The following is a 16,196-nucleotide window of genomic DNA, read 5'->3' as shown; positions in this document are numbered from 1 at the left end:
GTCAAATTTCATTTTCCTATCTCCATATCCAAATATTAAAAGTATTTAAGTTTGTTTGATAGAAGTCCACAAAATACACGAATCGAGCGAGTTCTAAAAGTCATATATTTATGGGATACCGGTCATAAATTTTTAGCGTTTAAACTTATTTAGTTTTTTACCCGGTTTTCTATTATTGATGATAAACATATACTTTGCTCATTGTCGTTGCGAACAAAATTAAGGGAGGGACTCAAAAACTCGTGTTTAATGCTTTGTGGAACATAGACTCGACCGCTAAACTAGCCTATGATATTTATTCAAAAGTTAAGAAAATTTTGAATAAAATCCTTATATTTTATCATCTTAGACCATTTAAAAAACAATTTTTATTTTCTTTTTTAAAAGCAGATTAAAAAATAAGGTACATAGTGTTTCATTTTCAAACCTATTCTAATTTTTACTCAATTTTTACAGCAAAAAATATATTTCTAGTATTTTCTATTTTTCCAACCTACATAAATTGTCAAACACACCCCTTCTATTAATTTGGTTTTATAACAAATATATAATCTATATTTTTTTCATTACAATAATATTAAATAAATAAGATTATATTTATAACACACTTATAAGTTTTTGTAAAATACATTATCGTTTTTTAAAACTTCAATATGTATTTGATTTTTTATATGAACTTGATGAGAAAAAACAAACTTTATAAGTTTATATTTATAATTAATTAATATAATTTAATATATAACAAAACATTATAACTACTAAATACTATATTTAAATTATAATTAATACGGAAAAATAAACTAGAAATGTATAAATATATAAACAGAGGGACTAAAACCGACAATGCAAAATTTATCCTCATTTTGGAAGAAGTTAATAGTATAACACCATATTTAGTGTAATATTGTTTATATCCCCACAATGGTGGAATAAACGGAGGAGCGTCAAAGAAGAATGAGAAAAAATAAAGAAAAAAATAAAAAATAAGAACGGATTGAAGATGCACTTATTCAATTAAACGATAATATTTTATTTTCAAAAAATAAGTTTAAAAAACAGGCCTTTGTTTTAGTTTGAGTCCCTATATGGTAAACAAGTTACCAACTGTTCATGTATAAAATATGAGTTTTTTACAAACATAGATCAAAATTTAAGGCTTTTCTATAAAATAAAGATATTTTTTAATTTGTATTCTTATTTTATAGTTTCATTATAGTTTTAATGTAATATATATGACACATTTTTTTAACAGATGATATTATGTACAATGTACATTATTATGTTTAAATAAAAATAATAATAAGAAGTTACAAAAAGTTACCTTTAAAAAGAAAAGCCTCGACTCCAGCTCTGATTTGGACTACAGGAATAAGGTCGTATGTGTAGATGGGGAAAACGGTGGTTTCTGTTACGTTGGTGATGCGTCCATGCTCGTGAGAGTTGGATGACATTAGGGTTGCGATGGAGGTGACTGAATCGAAAAGTTGTTTGGATCATAAAATAAAGAAAGGATTTGCAAGAGAGGTAAGCGCTAGACGGTATATCAATTTGGCGGAAGAAACTGAAAGAAAAATTGATCCGCCTGAAATGGAATAAATGAGCAGTAGATGAACACGATCGATGATTTTTGGCGATAGATGATAGCAGTGATGGAAGGATTGGGAAGTAAAAAAAGTGGTGGAAGTTACGATCTGATTGGATGCAATGGCAGTTGGAGGACCGAGTGATAAAAAAAATTCAACCAATGGTAGTGAAATACTATTCACAAAGATACTTTTATATATATATATATATATATATATATATATATATATATATATATATATATATATATATATATAACACGTAATATAATGCTACAAAAATAACAAACAGTAGAAATGAGTTTATATTTTCAAAGATGATATATGATTTTGTGTGATGCCCCTCATTTGTAGACCTGCTTCGATTTTTCCCAGCATATTCATAAGAGTTAATGGGCTTTAACTTTATTTATTGTGCTCTAATCATATTCATTTATGGGTTGTAGAAAAGATATAGTGGGCTACCATAACAAAATGTTGGATAGCCCTTTGGGTTGTTCTTTTTTTTTTTGGCAACAGACAAATGACTTATATTAATAAAACCAAACTAGCAAGTAGCTAAGTTTGTGAGTACAACAAAGTAGAAACATAAAAAAAGATACAAGTGAATAAAAAAAACAAAAACTAGATTAGAAAAGAGAACAATCGCCGTTCCGCCCAACTGTCACACCATTTTCCTCTGAATTTCCACCAATCAAACGTTTGTGTGATAATGCAATCTGCAATTTTCTTCGGAGAGACACCAATCTTCTTGAAAGACTTATCGTTTCTAGCTAACCAAATGTTCCATAGTGCGTATAAGACCATGCTCATGAGTTGATTCTTCCTTGGACAGTTACCCCATTTAGCTGCATATTCTAGACAATCTTTTACAGAATCAAATTGGATGTTTTGCAACCCACACCATTGAAGTATCCAGAACCATACAGTGTTTGAAAATGGGCATTCTACAAACAAATGATTTACTGTTTCATTGTTGTTTCCATATAGTTGATAGTTAATTTGTTAGACATTTATACCCCTGAATCTGAGTGTTTTTGCAACTGAAATTCGCTCCATAACAGCTCGCCAGACAAAACATTTCACCTTTAAGGGAATGATTTTGAGCCATAATATCGGATACCCACTTGCTTGATGCAACTTTGAATCTACTAACCTTCTCATAATATTTACCAAATAAAATATGTGTGGGTTAAGGTTGAAACTGAACCAAATGTGGTCGTGTTACTGAGGTCAATTGAGGCAAAAAGTAGATGAAACTCATACAATTCTGATAAACAAACATCATTATTCGGGCAGATTTTCCATTGCCAAGAGAATATGTTACTACACACGCGCTCCCATAGAGTGCATCTCTTTACAGTTTCCCATTTGTAAAGAATGGGGAAGCGGGCTTGTAATGTGGTATTGCCACACCAGGTATCTTTCCAGAAGAGAACTTTGCAATTGGAATTCGGGATGAGTGAGAAAAGATTACTCGGAACTATATTGAGAAGGCTAAGATTTTTTATTGCCTTCGAGATGCTGCTCCAAATACCTGTGGTACTTTTTTTTGCTCAATACTTGGCTGGCTGTTTTTTTAAGTTGTGTATGCTTTCAATACCGTCACTCCACAAGGTATTTGGCTTGTTTTTCAGTCTCCACCACCATTTTAGGAGAAGGGCCAAATTTTGAGCTTTAAGTAACCCGACTCCCAACCCCCCTGCTTTTTTATCTGCCACTACTTTGGACCATTCCACCCAATGGATTTTAGACTTGTCTCCAGTTCCACCCCATAGAAACCTGCGTCTGATTTTCTCAAGTGAATCAAGAATACCTTCTGGTGCCTTTAATAGAGATAGGTAATACGTGGGTAGACTACCAAGAACAGATTTAAAGAGGGTTGCTCTACCACCAAAAGACAAAGTGTTTGCTTTCCATGATGATAATTTGGCCTGAAATTTCTCAATAACTGGCGGCCAATGTTTTTTTGAGGAGCATATTGTCTCCGACAAGAACCCCTAGATACGTAAATAGAAAAGTACTCTTTGAACATCCAAGGATTTGAGCCATATTTTCCAACTCCACATCTGAAGTGCTAATACCAAACAATCTAGATTTGTGAAAGTTTATCTTTAATCCCAAACATATTTGGAAACATTTAAGAATGCGAGAAAGGTTCTTAATGCTCCCCCTATCCCATATTCCTGTAAATATAGCATCATCGGCATATAGCAAATGCGAGATCCTAGGTCCGTCATTTGGAAGTTGTATTCCCTGAATTAAAGACTTTTCACAGGCAACGGTAATTGCCACGTGGAGGGCCTCCATAGCTAGGATAGAAAGAAGAGGCGATAGCGGATCACCCTGCCTCACTCCTCTGGTGATAGGAAACTCGTCTGTGGGTGATCCGTTTACTAACATCGATGCTCTTGAACTCAATAGGCATCCGTGGATCCATTTGCGCCATTTCATATGTAACGTCCCAAAATTTAAGACTAAAAATTTCTTTTAATAAAACATTAATTAAAGCAAAATCATGAATCCAAAACATAATCAGAGTATTAATTTCCAAACATATGTTCATTATCAGAGTAAAACATTCCCAGGCTGTCTAATTTATCGTGTGTGCCATGCGATCACCCCGAGCTCTTCCCTCCGCTACCAGAAGTACCTGAAACCAAAACTGAAAACTGTAAGCACGAAGCTTAGTGAGTTCCCCAACCTACCACATACCATGCATAACCACATACTGCACATACTGAGCCACGCCCGCTATTCTGGGCCTCGCCCACTACAACAGCCCCGCTGCTCCAGGCCTCGCCTGGCTTGGAGCTCCGCTCGGATACATATATGTTTCACTTAGGCCTCGCCTGTCATAGGGCCTCGCCCACTAACATATAATAGCACATAACATGTCACAACACATAAAATAAACATATACTAATGGATCCTGTCCTAAGGCCTCGCCCTTGTCCTGCTACTGATGAGTCATGGAACCCCGTCCACGCCCCTACTGGTGGTGAGATACGGGCCCAACTCACACTCACTCTTTCCCTAACTTGGGCCTCGCCCCTACTCTGCTGCTAATGAGATGTGGAACACCGTCCACACTCTGTTATTGGTGAGATACGGGACCTCGCCCACACTCACCTCCTTACCAGGCACATACAAGTATCTCACAGACAACAAGTCTAAACTATCACATAAACCACTCCTTGGGCACCCGCCCGCTATCATTCGACCTCGTCCTGAATATCATATCATACTAGCATACTGTGCCTAGGGCTAACCCCCGGGTCTTCTACTCATAACTACATGGGCCGACATTGTGGCCTTAGACCCATTCACACAAAGGGAAACTCACCTGCACTTGTTGAACTTGCTGATAACCCCTCTAGCTGCTGCCCGACAACTCTGAACTCCTGCTCCACTAGCTCCCCGAGCTACCAATATCAATGCAACACTTAGTCTAACTGTCCCCCGAAAGTCAACCAAGTCAACTCTGGACAAAGTCAAAGTCCTGGTCAAGGTCAACCTTCCAGGTCAACCTTACTCACCGAGTCAACCTACTGACTCGCCGAGTTCATATGCTCAGAGTCCTTCCATTCACGACTCGACTCGCCGAGTCAGTCCATTACTCGCCGAGTCCACCGATTTCCGAGTCCTGTCCTGTCCAACTCACCGAGTCTCCACTTGAATCACTGATTCGAGTCTCAACTCGAAGGGTTTGGAGTTTCGTGACTTGACTCGCCGAGTCCAAGGCAATCTTCAACAGACTCGCCGTGTTGTTCTTCCAACTCGTCGAGTTCCTGCCCTACTTCAACCAACTCGCCGAGTCCACCCATGTGACTCGCCGAGTCGCTCCTGTTCTGAATCCATTCAGTGGCTTTTCGAGCCATGCATGGGCTCCAAACTGTAGATCCATACTTCTAAAGCCCAATCCTTACGTAAAGTTGCAAACTTTACGTATAACTAAAGAGATCTAGGCTCAAAACACACTAGGTCTAGGTTTTAGGAAAAAAGGGCTTCACCAACTACTCAATACCTGATGCTTTACGACATATTGGACCATCCCATCACTAGATCTGAAGTGGAAACCACATATCTAAGCCCCAAACCCGAATTGGGTCTCAAACAACCATAAAACCCCCAAATCTCATAACAAAATAGACCTAGATGCAAAGGAGGGAAGATAGCAGCTTATTACCTCCAAGATGAACACAAACTGAAGTAGATCTCGGATCTACACCTCTCCTTTGAAGCAACCCTCTTGATCTTCAAGTTCCTTTCAAAGTTTCCTTCCTCCCAAGCTATTTCTCTCAAATGGTGGAAGCTCACACGAAATCTAGGATTACAGGCTCTCTAGGATGATATGGAGGCTGAGGAAGGGACATAACACCCTTTATATAGGATACAACTCTCGGGATTAGGGTTTTCCTTGTTCAGACCAGAATCGCCGAGTCCCCTTAGCCAACTCGCCGAGTCGGTTACTTAATCGATCCCCTGGATCCCGCTCCGACTCGTCGAGTTCCTCCCTAGACTCGACGAGTTGACCCTTTGACTTGGGGTTTTCTTTCCTTTCTTGGCCTTCCTGATTTTGGGTGTTACAACTCTCCCCCACTTAAACTAAAATTCGTCCTCGCAGTTTGCTATGGCCAACCACCCTGCGATCTGCTTCCAATACTCTACTTATTAATCCAACACCTGCTGCCTACCTTTGTTGGCCTTTCGCCCGGTCATTCCGACTAACTTTAATCCTTGCAGACAATAATCTCAGGTCAACCCTGACCCTAAACATTCTGGGAGCACAACTTACTCAACTGACAATCCTTCTGGTACTTCCCGAGTACTGAAACTGAACCCATAGGGGTTCGCCTCCTCTTTCCTTGTGCGATTTCCGCCCTTTCCAGGGCAACATTCCATAACCAACTACTTCCTCTATCACTGTGAAGGTTCTATCCTTCACCAAATCCATTACTCCCGCTACCTCCAGTACGGGTTTTCAGTCTAATTCACCACTTAGGGAGGGTTTGCGGCCGTGAAGGGGTTTATGGCCGTGAAGGGTGTACGGCCGTAAACTCAAGAACAATGATGTTGTATTTGGTGAAAAAAGCATTTTACATGCTTCAAAACGATCTCCAAAGGTGATTCTCGACGATTTTTGGAAGAAAAGAGGGTGTTTTTATTGTTTACGGTTGAGGGGTTAGAGAGAGAAGGAGAGAGTTTTCGGCCAACAAAGTATAAATGAGGGGTAGATGCTCATATTTATAGGGGGGTTTCCATGGTCGGTAGTGGGGGGCACCTTTCGCTGGCCGTAAACAGGTGTACGTCCGTAAACGGGTTTACGACCGTGAACATCACTCAGGCCGAAAATTATTGATTTATCAAAGGAAACTCGGGTTTTTCACATGATTTTCGTTCCAACTCATATATATATATATATATATATATATATATATATATATATATATATATATAATTCTATTATATAATTAAATGATTTTCCAAACCAAAGGAATTTGACGGAAATCAATAAAATTCAAATTTTATTAACGGAAATCGGTTAATGGTAACGGAAAAAGGTTCGGGTTGTCACACCAATGATCCATGATTGATTAGTGATGGACTAAGTTTATGTGAGAGTCCATGAAGTGTTAGTCCATAAGGTTTATCATATAGATTACTAGATTAAAGGCCCAAGGAAGTGGATTAGGGTTACAAGTTGAAACCCTAGGAATTCCACATTGTATAAGTAATCTCTTAGCTCCAAAATTGGCACCCAAGAGTTCTAAGAGAACCCTAGCCGATTTTGTGTGCTCCAACCTCTCTCTCAAAGTTCCACATTTGTTCATAGTGTTTTGTGAACCATTTGAGGCATCACACTTGAGGTGATAAGCTCTTGAAAGGCCAAAACTCTACAAGCTACAACAAAGAGGTAATGGATTAACTTCTTTTTATGGTTCAAATATCAAAGTTTTATGTGTTAAGTTTTGAGCATTCTAACACTCCTATGATGTACATGCAGCCCTAGAAACCTTGGATTTATGTTTTACTATGATACATGCAAATTTGCTTTTCCAAGGTTCTTAACCTAACTAGCATGGCATGGCGCGAACTTTGAAACTTAATAAGCTAGTAAAGTTACATACCTTTTAGTAGTGGTTGATTGCTTGTAGTTTGAGAGCCTAGCACCAATAAAGTGGATGCCTCAAATGGAAGTCACAAATCACCACAAACCTTGGAAACTTGATAGAATAGTAAAACTCTTCTTGAAATCGGCCCACCCTTGTTCTCACAAAAAACTAGTTCCATTTCAAGTGCCAAGGACTCCTTTATATAGTGTGGTGGATTAGGGTTACATCCATAATACCCATGACCTTTCATTTCTATGAGATACATGGGTTAAAGCTCCATGGACTATCCATGGACTTACCATGCAAGCCTAGCCCATTCTAAATAAGCACTTAGCCCACACTATATAAATACAAGAGTCCATATTTAATTAGTCACAATTTTGATCACCAAATTAATTCTAAATTAATTTTAGATCAATACTAATTAAATAATATGATTTCTTATTAATATATTATAACTTATAATATATTAATAAATCATAACTTATACTATTCTCAAAATATTATCCATATAAATTGTTCGGGTGAAGTGCAACCCAAATGGACCATGCGGAGTCGGGTCAAGTACATCTCAAATATAGTTATGGACTTAGACACCTTATCCAACAGTCTCCCACTTGGATAAGTCTAATAACTATAGTTGCAAGCATGACTTCAGGAACCGACCGAAAATCATAGCTCTTAAAACTCTGTTGAACTATGAAGCGCCATTTTAGATAAGGGATCATATAATCCTCTATTCTAGATATCAGCTGGACAAACACACGGAAAAATGTCTTACTTATTGTCCAAGAGTTTGTTTCTCAATTTCTGATTTGTTTGACACAGAACATAATTGAACACATCAACTTAGTTCTGACCGGGCCCGATACATGGGTCAACACAAAATCATCGAGGGGCCCAAATATCACTTCTAATCCAAGAAGGAGCAAATAAACTTCGACTCATATGCTTGTTCTACTACTTGTTGAATCATACACAAAGGCATGTTTTATAACATCGAGTTACCAATGCGTTTTCGTACAATCAATGTATAACCAACTCATAGGCAACAAGTCATGTCTCTAGGTTTGAAGACTTATATGATATTACCATCTCACAATCACCCGAGATAAATTCCATGAAGTGATATCAGTGAGCGTGGGTTGAAACCAATACTCAGAACTTATGAGCACTCATGAGTGTTGTTGCAACACTTTGCAATATCCAACAACTTAGACATCTACAACCAACTACATGACAGTCTTGATTCATATCTACTTCCAACATATGACCAATTATGGAGAATTTGAATAATATGAAATACAATAACATAATTATTCTGGAAGTCAAAACATGCAAAATGAAATGAAAGCAAACGATTGACAAAAGATAGCGACACTTTACTCATAAATAAACACAACTTTTATTCATCATCAAATGTCAATTACACTTCACACATTTCAAAGCTATCTAACTACTAAAAGAAATATCTTCCTTCAGCCCTATGCGCCTCGCATGCTGGAGATGCTTAACCCTACCCAGCCCCTTCGTGAGGGGATCTACCGGGTTCTCATCCGATGATACCCTCTTTGCCACGAGGAGTCCTTCTTCTATTCGATGTCTGATGAAATGATATTTTCTGTCAATGTGTCTGGATCTGCCATGATCTCTTGGTTCCTTGGCTAAGGCAACTGCACTATTGCTGTCACAGAAAATCTCCATAGGCTCCTTTATAGCTGGTACAACTCCAAGGTCTACGATAAAGTTCTTTAGCTATATAGCCTCCTTTTCTGCCTCGCTTGCCTCTATATACTCTGATTCGCAAGTTGAATCAGCCACTGTCTCCTGCTTGGAACTTTTCCTAGAAATAGCTCCTCAGTTTAAGGTAAAGACCCAGCCTGACTGAGATCGGAAACTATCCCTATCAGTCTGAAAGCTAGCATCACTATACCCTAATACTCTCAAGTCATCACTCCCACCGAGGGTAAGGACCCAATCCTTAGTCCTCCGCAGGTACTTGAGAATGTTCTTTACCGTAGTCCAGTGATCCTTACCAGGATTCCCATGATATCTGTTGACCATGCTCAATGCAAAGGCCACATCAGGACGAGTACAAGTCATAGCATACATAATCAAGCCTACAACGGAAGCATACGGTACTCGACTGATATCTGCCATCTCAGTCTTTGTACTCAGGCTTTGAGTCTTACTCAGTCTAGCGTTACTCTAGATCGGTAACTCACCTTTCTTAGAGTTCTGCATGTTGAACCTTTTCAACACTTTATCCACATAGGTGCTTTGATTAAGTTCAGTTAGTCTTTTACTCATGTCTGTCAAAATCCTTATCCCTAGGATATAGGCAGCTTCTCTAAGGTCCTTTATAGCGAAACACTTCCCAAGCCAGGACTTCACTTCCTGGAGAGTTGGGATGTCATTTCCTATGAGTAGTATGTCATCCACATACAACACCAAAAACTAACTATACTCCCACTAGCCTTGACATATACACAAGATTCATCTTCACTCCTCGAAAATCCAAAATCTTTGACTTTCTCATCGAAACAAAGATTCCATCAGCGAGGTGCTTGTTTATATCCATATATGGATTTCTCAAGCTTACACACTCTATTAGGGTACTCTGTACTGACAAAACCCTCTGGCCGAATCATTTAAACATCCTCAGCCAACTTTCCATTAAGGAAAGCGGTTTTGACATCCATTTTCCATATTTCATAATCATGAAATGCAGCAATGGCTAACATAACCCTAATAGACTTAATCTTCGCTACTGGTGAAAGTCTCATCATAATCAACTCCCAGAGTTTGAGAAAATCCCTTTACAACCAGCCGTGCCTTATAAGTGTGTACATTACCATCCATGTCGGCCTTCTTCTTGAAGATCCGTTTTCACCCGACTGTCTTACGACATGGTACAATGTCAACCAAGTTCCAAACTTGATTGTCATACATAGATTGTATCTCGCTGTCCATAGCCTCTTTCCATTTAGCAGCCTCAGGGCCTGCCATGGCTTCTGTGTAACTGTTAGGTTCATCCAGACTTACCGGTGTGCTATCACTAATAAGTGTATCACCTTCCGCAGTAATATGGAAACCATAGTAATGCTCAGGTGCATTCCTAACTCTCGTGGAACACCTCAGAGGTACAGAATCTTCTGTCGGATCAACAAGAGTTTCCTCCTCAGGTTATTTTCTAGGGTTTGAGATTCCTTCACCACTTGACTCTTGAATTTCTTCAAGGTCAATTTGCCTCCCATTATTTCATTGGCTTATGAATTCTCTCTCGCGAAAGACTCCTCTCCTTGCTACAAAGACCACATTATCACTAGGTCTGTAGAAGAGGTAACCAAAGGATCTCTACGGGTAGCCGATGAAAATACACCTCTCACTTCGAGGTTCAAGCTTATCGTGAGATTTGCACCTTACGAAAGCCTCGTAACCCCAAATCTTGATGTGGTCCAGATTGGGAACTTTTCCGGTCCACATCTCATGAGGTGTTTTGGCAACCTTCTTTGTAGGGACTAGATTAAGGATATGGGTGGCAGTCTCTAAGGCATACCCCCAAAATGAGATTGGTAGCGAAGCTCGACTCATCATGGAACGAACCATATCCAACAAGGTTCGATTGCGCCTCTCAGCCACACCATTAAGCTATGGTGTCCTGGGAGGTGTCAATTGTGAGATAATCCCAAATTCCTTAAGATATTCAAGGAACTCTGTACTAAGATACTCACCACCTTGATCGGATCGAAGCATCTTAATATTCCTGCCCAACTGATTCTCCACTTCCTGTTTTGAACTCTTCGAATCTTTTAAAGGTCTCTGACTTATGCTTGATTAAGTAGACATATGCATATCTACTAAAATCATCAGTAAAAGTCACATAAAAGCGGTTAGCACCTCTTGTGGCAGTTCTGAAGGGGCCACACACATCAGTATGTATGAGGTCCAACAAACCCTCACCCCTAGGACAAGTACCAGTGAAGGGTGACTTTTTCATTTTCCCAAGCAAACAAGATTCACAACTATCATTTGACTTTAGGTAAAATGACTCCAAGACTCCATCCTTTTAGAGTTGGCCTATGCTTTTCTTGCTTACATGTCTAAGACGACAATGCCATAATGATGCTTTATCCAAAATAGTGGAATAATCGATACACAATACATTATTTCCTAGGTTATCATCAACCGACACAGTTCCATATACACCATCACAGGGTAATGCTTTGAAATAAAAAACATTATTAAAGAAAGCATTAATACAACCACTATCATTATCAAATGAAAAGGTAAAACCTTGTTTGTACAAACCATGAAACGAAATAATATTTCTCGCCATTTCAGACAAGTAACAACACTTACTCAAATCTAACACTAATCCACTACTTAGCAACAAAGAATAAACTCCAATCTTGGTGACAGGTGAAGCTTTCCTATTCCCCATGATCAAGTTTATCTTCCCATGCTCCACATTCTCACTTCTTCTTAGTCCCTAAAAATCAGTACATATATGAATACCATAACCTGTATCAAGGAACCAATAATTAGAATAGGGTGAATTATTAGACAACATAGTGTATGTACCTGCATGGTTGGGTTTTACTTTCCCATCCTTCACATCTTGATGGCACTTTGGGCAGTTTCGCTTCCAACGCGACTTTTCATGGCAATAGAAGCATTTAGCCTCTTCAGGGTTAGTAGAAGGAGTGACGAAACCTTTATTGGTTCCACTTGAAGAGGAGTCATCAAGGGTCTTACCCTTGGTACCCTTCGAAGGTCCCTTCCTCTTCTTTCCTTTGCCTTGCATGATTGCCAAGACAGGGGTCACGGTAGGAGTAGGAGTGGTAACAACCGATTTAATCTTAAGACCGTTTTCCGCGGTCTTCAGGAGTCCTTGAAGTTTGCTAAGTGCAACTTCCTCCTTGTTCATGTGGTATGTCATACGGAATTGATCATAACATGAAGGTAAGGAGTGCAAAATGATGTCAATTTCCAACTCCACGGGGAAGTTCACATTCAGTTTCATCAAACAATCCACATAAATTTTCATTATCTACATGTGGCCCGTGATGGATTCACCATCCTTCATCCGGGTTGTTATCATAGAGGAGATGATTTCATATCTCTCTTGACGAGCACTCTGATGGTAGCAGTCCATCAAATCCTGGTGCATCTCAAAAGGATAGTAGTCCTCACAGGACTTCTGGAGCTCGACTGTCATAATGGCCAACATGATACATGCCACTTTGGTAGCATCTCTCTCATGTTCCTAATATTCAGTGATCTCCTCAAGAGTAGCAGACGACTCAAGTTCCTTTTCGAGGACATATTCCTTGTCCTCATACCGAGTGACCATCCTGATGTTCCTGATCCAATCCATAAAATTGGATCCATCAAAGATGACTCTCCCACAAAGGTTCATGAGAGAGAATAAGCCGGTAGGGTTTGAGCCAGAAGCAACATTGTTGGAAGACATCTGAAAAGAAGAAAGACAAGTTTATATTAGATATAAGGATAGTCCTTAATAAAACACCCAAATGTAATATTAAGGCTAGGATCCAACACAATATTTTATAACTTAGAAGAGGGATTCCGTAATCCAAGCTATAAAATATTTGAAGGTAGGTGAATGACGATTCACCAATTTCGACCATGAAAAATGAAATAAATTATTAGGTTTTAATTGGTTTTGAAACTCCTAGATTCTTTAAGGTTCATTAAACTTTTCAATGACATGTTTCAATCTCGAGTGTGCCCTTCAGGTTTTGTGACTGGGATGCCAAGGATTACAAAACAAGGTGTGAAATAACCATGAAAATTACTTGGTACCCTTAATATTTACCCCTCAATCAATGTTTCGGTTAACCACACGAGCTCCATCGATACTATGATCAATATTAAGTTACCCTTTGCCTACCTTGTTAAGTCCAGGTTAGTGTGCCGGTTAACCACACACACTCCACTAACGACTTAATCAAAGTGCAAAGTGTAATTTCATGGGTTAGCACCTTATTCACATTTTCCTAAAGTAACTGAGATTGGGAATTTATAAAAATATTTAGTTACTTTATATTCATCATACTTTTAATGAAGATTTAAAGTCCTTGTCTTAACCGTTCGGCTAATGACCATCCACCGATCAAGGAAGCGGTGGGTGAGAGTGGACACCCATTAAGCTGCCATTTTATAGGCAACAACCTTATACCCCCTTATAGATCGGATTCGTGAATGAGGCCTAATAACAATAAAACGACTTATTCTTATACATATATAATTATTATTAAACTTATAATTTTATAAAGTATAAGGGTTGAAGTTTAACTTTTAAAATTCTAGGGGTTTGGAACTAAAGTTTTTAAAGTGACTTTACATGTTCCAAAACTTGAGGGCAAGTTTTGTAACTTTCAAAACTTTTCATCTTTCATAACTTATGAGTTAATGGTTTATTAAAATGAGAGACTTTTCATTTTATGTAACCTATGTGTTTCTTTAATGGACTTTAAAAGAATGACTTTTGGTAATCCATAACTTGAGGAAAAATTATGGATTCCATTAAAACACATAATGATCAAGAATTAAACTAACAAGAAAGTTACAAATAACTCCTATGATCTTCTAAACTCATAAGTTCATGAACATGCATATCAACAATTTCAAGAATCATAAATTAACCATATAAAACTTAAAATTTTGATAATAGCTATTGAAAATGGATTAGCATAACCATTACACCATCTAAAGCAAGTTTTATAACACCAAAACATTTTAGGGTAATGTTTCTAGTCCATTTCCAGTAGCAAAACTCGAAAATCTGCATTCTGGGACTCCTACTCGTTGAGTGCACGAACCTACTCGACGAGTAGGATGAATTTACTCATGGACTCGTCGAGTCCCCCCATGGACTCGGCGAGTTCATGCTGCAGAATGCAGAAAACTTGAGTTTTTTCAACAAATTGCATCAAGTATCAAATAAACAAGCCTAGGCTTTGATACCACAGTTGGGTTTTGAGCATTCTAACACTCCTGTGGTGTACATGCAACCCTAAAAACCTTGGATCTATGTTTTACTTTGATACATGCAAATTTTCTTTTCCAAGGTTCTTAACCTAACTAGCATGGCATGGGGAACTTTGAAACTTAATAAGCTAGTAGAGTTACATACCTTTAAGTAGTGGTTGATTGCTTGGAGTTTGAGAACCTAGCACCAATAATGTGGATACCTCAAATGGAAGTCACAAATCACAACAAACCTTGGAAACTTGAGAGAATAGTAGAACTCTTCTTGAAATCGGCCCACCCTTGTTCTCACAAAAAACTAGTGTCATTTCAAGTGCCAAGGACTCTTTTATATAGTGTGGTGGATTAGGGTTACATCCATATAAACCCTAATACCCATGACCTTTCATTTCCATGAGATCCATGGATTAAAGCTCCATGGACTTACCATGCAAGCCTAGCCCATTCTAAATAAGCACTTAGCCCACACTATATAAATACAAGAGTCCATATTTAATTAGTCACAATTTTGATAACCAAATTAATTCTAAATTAATTTTAGATCAATACTAATTAAATAATATGATTTCTTATTAATATAATAGAACTTATAATATATTAATAAATCATAACTTATACTATTCTCAAAAGATTATCCATATAATTTGTTCGGATGAAGTGCAACCAAAATAGACCATGCTTGGTTGGGTCAAGTACATCTCAAATATAGTTATGGACTTAGACACCTTATCCAACAGTATGCTAGTTATAGGTTTCATGCTTTGGATATTTTTTTTGCATGTATAACTAGAGAAAACTTAGATCCAAAGCATTAGGGTTATATGTGTATCATATGTAACGACCCAATTTTCACATCCAAAAATTTTTGTTAAAAAAAACGTTACTTTAGAAAATATTAATAACTAAAAACATCGTTTGATCAACCATAACATAAAGTGAACCATGTCTGAAAACCAAACATACAACTAATCAGAATATCAGAGTATCGATCCCAGTGAAGCTCGTAAATGCGGAAACCGGAGAGTGTGTGTGTGTGTGTGACATGCTGCTACCGCGCCGGCTCCTTTCCCCTAGCTGAGGAGGTACCTGAAACCAAAACTGAAACTGTAAGCACAAAGCTTAGTGAGTTCCCCCATAATACCCCATACCATGCATACATATAACAACCAAAGTTCGGCTAGGAGTTACGGGCCTTGCCCACACTCGGGAAGATACGGGCTCTGCCCACACTTTGCTAGCCGGGAGATACGGGCCTCGCCCACACTTGTGAAGATACGGGCCCTGCCCACACTTCGCTATCTGGGAGATACGGGCCTAGCCCACACTCCAACCTCGAAGAGATACGGGCCCAGCCCACACTCAACTGCTAACCCATAACATACAAGTATCACGCACACAACAAGTATAAGCAACTCTATCACATTAACACATATATCATAATTGACTAAACCCAGAGATACGGGCTCGGCCCACACTCTAG

The sequence above is a fragment of the Lactuca sativa genome, chromosome 6 (genome assembly GCF_002870075.4).
Source record: "Lactuca sativa cultivar Salinas chromosome 6, Lsat_Salinas_v11, whole genome shotgun sequence".
In the NCBI taxonomy this organism is placed as follows: domain Eukaryota; kingdom Viridiplantae; phylum Streptophyta; class Magnoliopsida; order Asterales; family Asteraceae; genus Lactuca; species Lactuca sativa.
The sequence above is the reverse complement of the archived record's forward strand: the minus strand, read 5'-3'. Positions refer to the sequence as shown.